Below are 4,819 nucleotides of genomic sequence, written 5' to 3' on the forward strand. Positions count from 1 at the left end.
TGCTTCCACTTGGTCATCATGGACCAGCAAATCCATTTGAGAGTTGTTTTCAGTAATACAACTTATCCGAGTGAGTTTTATGGACCCATCGGCCCAGAAGCTTCTCATACTCAAGCATTTACTTTTCTAGTTAGAGACCAAGAAAATGAATTAATAATCCTACACCTAGTACCAATTAGTGGACTTTATCACCAGAGGCCAAAAATGGAACGGTCGAGTGCCAACTTATTGGAATTCTACATTGCGTATTTCCCAACCTTCATTCCTGCTATTCTAGGCTCTAGTGGTCAGTCATAGACCTAGTGCCCGGTCTGCTTTCCCAGGTGGGCTAAGACATGCTAGGTAATGCTAAGTAGAGCTTTCCCCCTTCATAAGTGAAAATTGAAATGCAGTCTATGGTCTGGATATAACATCCCTTTTTAACTATTCCTTTTTGGTCAAGATAAGTAGGTAAAGCCCGCTTTGAAGGTAAATTCAAAAGGCAAGTAAGAAGTTGTAGGAAGGTTTGAAGAGATGACTGATGTAAAAAGCCTTTGAGACTCTTTCTGAAAGCTTATTCCATCAAGTTGCGTAAATGAGGTGTTATCAATTTCCATAGGGTATTATTTCTTTGAGAAACTCAATTGGTTTTAGGATTTTATCTCAAACAAGGCAACTCCAATAATACACACACTGTGTCAAATTGTCGTTATTTCACACAGAAGGGAGGGAACGAGTGAAGTAAATGGGCTGACCCAATTAGGTGTACTATAGTCTACAAAATCCTATTCGGTAACCTTTAGAAGGTTTCAGTCTCGTCTTTTCTGTTGTTTTTTTCATTTTCGTATTTTTTTCTTTACCAGTTTTCTTTTTGGTTTTTTATTTTCCTTTTTATGTTTTTTCATTTCCTTTTCTAAAAACATTTGAAGATTTTGATATTTCAAAAAATATTTAGGATTTTTAAAAGTCTTCGCTTTTAAAAAAGATCTTAGTTTTATATGAATGTTCAAAAAAATGATCACCTTTAGAAAATGTTAAAAAGAATTCTAGCTGCTCAAAGAGAGCTCGGCCAAATTATTAGAACACCAGCACTAGCGAGCATGGTTTCTCAGCATCCCATGGCCGACATCCTCCAATTCATCAACGAAACCATCCGAATCGGTCAAAACCATGCCACATCATCAGTAAAACCACCCAAAGCCGTATCAAGGACTAAAGTTATCCAATTTGAGAAGTTGGGGAGTAAGTTTGCTGGTTTGGAGTTGAGAGACCATTTGCACACTTTCGAGAGAGAGTTCTGGGATGAAAATATATTTTCCCTAAAAATAAACAAATACTCATATTTTTTGGAAAATAAAAATAAAGAACCAATTAAAAACTAGTGAACCAAAAAAAATGGCGGACATAGCAGACCGACCACCGCCAGAGGTCGACAATTTGACGCAAAGAGCGACAAATAGGGGAGCTTCTGTTTACCACATAGAGTGGTTAATAGAAAGCAATAGCTCACCTCACATCTGTGGTCGGACGGCCCATCGGACGATTTTTTTTCTTTTTGAGGATAGCTGCTACTGATAATGCTACACTACTAATTCAGGGGCTTCGTAGGCTAGATGGAACGCAAGGCGGAAGGCAATTCATGAAGAGATTTTTCAAAGTCGTTCTCAACACATTGCTTCATTGGATCTTTTTTTTAATCTAAGCTTCAAGGTAGGGATAAAAATGGAGCGGAAACTTTTCTCTTTTTGGTAGAAAATGGGGGGAGGAAATATGAAAACAAAAGTGGATATTTGTAACGCGAAAATGGAAATAATTTTTTTATGCAGAAACGGAAACAAAAATGAAACGACATTTTTCGGCGGAACATGCATGAAAATGAAACTTTTCGTTTCCTTGAATATAGAATTTTTCATTTTACTATGGGCTATGGCTGTTTTTTAGCCCGCCATCAAACATCACACAATTAAACAATGAGTAAAATGGCCATGTGGCCCAACTTCTAGTACCATGCAACGAAGCTAGCCATGATTGTAACCACAATGGACGTTCGGCCTAAATTCCCTTTCACATATTATTTTGTGATGTTGCAATATGTTTTACTTGTAAAACATGACCTAATACACTGTATTTTGCTTATACATAGAGTTTGACCGTCTGATTACCACATTTTTTTGTGTTGCCAAAGTTAGAAGAAAAATATGCACAGATGCATATCTTATAATATAAGTATATAACCATCCTAATATTTTTCTAGTCTTGTTAACAATTGATTAAATATGTTTTTGAGGGAATTGATTTAATATGTTGGTTTGTTTGTGTTGTTCACTATGGTTCAAGGGTTTTTTAAGTTCTGGTGAACACTTGTCTTCGTTGTCGTGTCCGCGCCGTATTCGTTCAGTGTTCGTTTCCGGTAGTATCTATTTCCGTATTCATTTCTAGTATATATGTATTCGTATTTGGTTTAGTAAAAAATTGAAAACAAATGCGGTATCACTCAGTTCCATCCATTTCCGCTCCATTTTGATCCCTACATCAATGGATGTCAAAGCCCCAAGCACAAGAACTAGCTCACTGGCATCGACTCATTGGTTAGCACCCCCTGGTAATCTGGTTAAATTTAACATTGATGTTGTGGAATGTGGAGTCAAAGTCGTGATTACCTTGAAAACTACTCCCTCCGTCCCATAATATAAGAGCGTTTTTTACACTAGGGAGTTTCGACCATTGTGTACAGGGGAATGAATGATCCTACAACACTTGAAGCGTTGGTTGTTAGAGAAGCATTGACACTAGCGGAAGATCTTTATGTCAAGCATATTCACATTGCCTAGAACTATAAGGTGGTGGTTGATAATATCAAGCACGGAACCTCTCATGGCTAGGGAGTCATCATACAGAAGATCTAAGGACGTTCTTCAGCATTTCCCTCCTGTAATTTTGTTCAAGAGTTTATAAACTTTAATTTTAAAGCTCACAATATCACAAGGCATGCTCTTTCATTGGGGCTTGGCTACCATGTTTGGTTAGGTTAACCCTATGATCCTATTGCAATCCCTGTAAATATTATTAATAAATGAATAAAGCTTTGTGAGTTTGTCTAAAAAATGCTACATAAGGTTGGGCTTACCGGTTGGAGCCTAATGTTTTTCCAAAAACAGGCTACTATTGATTTTTTTTAAATGATTTTTTTAATATTCTCTAAATTTTGGAAAATGTACACAAATTTAAAATACGTCGGAGCTAAATCTGGCAGATCCCTCTGTAGGGTATCCCGGCTAGGCAATTGGGTTAGATGGTAACAAGAGGCTCTGGCTCTTATGGTGGAGATAATACCCTACTCCTGCTCGTATATATTGCCTGGTATCTTTGGCTTGTATGTTAAGTCTTCCAAAGTCTTCGTATAATGCATCCTGGGTCGCCCAATGTCGCTTAGGACGGAGACAACCTAGGCGTCGTCAGCCCAGCCTACTAGACTAGGAACCAACAGGGTGAGAGACCCTTGGACAGGGACACTTTCAAAATATATCCAATTTCTTTTAGAAAAAAAGGTTCAAAGATTTTAGATAATATTTGGAAATTCAAAACGTGTTAATTGAAAAATGTTTGCAAATTTGAAAACGTGTTCACAAATGTGAAGAAATGTTTGTGAATTCAAAAAGTGTTCGCGAATCAGAAAAAATTCTAGGAATTGCAAAATATTTGCAAATTGAAAAAATATTCAAGAACTTTTTAAAAATATGGACAGGAAATATTGTTAATTTTAAAATGTTCATGAATTCTAAAATTTATTTTGGATCTTTAATTTGAAAAAATGTTCAGGGATTTGAAAATGAAAAGGGAAAGAGAAAAAACTAAAAAGAAGAAAACCAAAATAAACGGAAAGTAAAACACAACAAGAAAAACCCGGTCAGGTAGGTTGCCGAAACCAGTGGGAAGAGGGAACACATTGGGTCTGCCCATATAGCATGAAATGCATCCATTAAGGTACACGCATGATCACTATCTAAGAATAACTTATTCAGGAAACTATCTAACAAACGGTTACCCGTTGCAGGATCCCCGCAAGGGCCAGTTTTGTGGTCTGAAAAGCGTGCCAAGCGGTGTGTCCAGCCGCCATCACGTGTTGCGTGCTAGACGCTCTCTTTGAATTTTGTTTTTAAATTTTTCTGTATGCGTTTTCAGGGTTTTTATGTTTTTTTTTGTTTCTGGGTTTTGCCTAGTTTTCCATACGTTTTGGAGAAACATAATTGTGAAGTACATCTCTGCTTTAAAAAAAATGCTTCCACGAGAAACTGTTGTGTTTCTAGTGGAAGCAAAGATTTGCTTCTCAAAAAATTTGCTTCCAGGAGAAACATAGTTGTACTTGCACGAGAAGCAAACTGTCCTTTTGATCAAAAAATAAAAAACGCTTTGTGCTTAAAAAAAGTGAAAATCACAACTGTTCTTCCGTGCTTTTAGTATTTTCTCGCTATTCGTTTTCGGTTGCCTTTTTCTGATTTTTTTTTCAGTATTCATTTTCTATTTTCCCGTTTTAAGAAAAAAAATTAAAACCTATTAATATGAGATCTAGTTTCGAAAATTTCGACGCGAGAAATCCAACGATGAAAAATAGTGAAAACCCTACTAACATGGAATCAACGGCAACATTTTAAAATAAAAAGAACATAAAAACAGAATAAAAACTGGAAGTAAAACACAGAAAAGAGAAAAAAGATCAGAAGGTAGACAAAACTGATGGAAAGAGGAAAAGCATTTTGTCGTCCCGTGTAGCATGTAGTGCCCCCAGGAGGGTACGCGCATGCACATTACCTCTACAAGGCTCGTTATAGTGTACTTCGCA

This window comes from Triticum aestivum, chromosome 2D (genome assembly GCF_018294505.1).
Source record: "Triticum aestivum cultivar Chinese Spring chromosome 2D, IWGSC CS RefSeq v2.1, whole genome shotgun sequence".
Lineage (NCBI taxonomy): Eukaryota > Viridiplantae > Streptophyta > Magnoliopsida > Poales > Poaceae > Triticum > Triticum aestivum.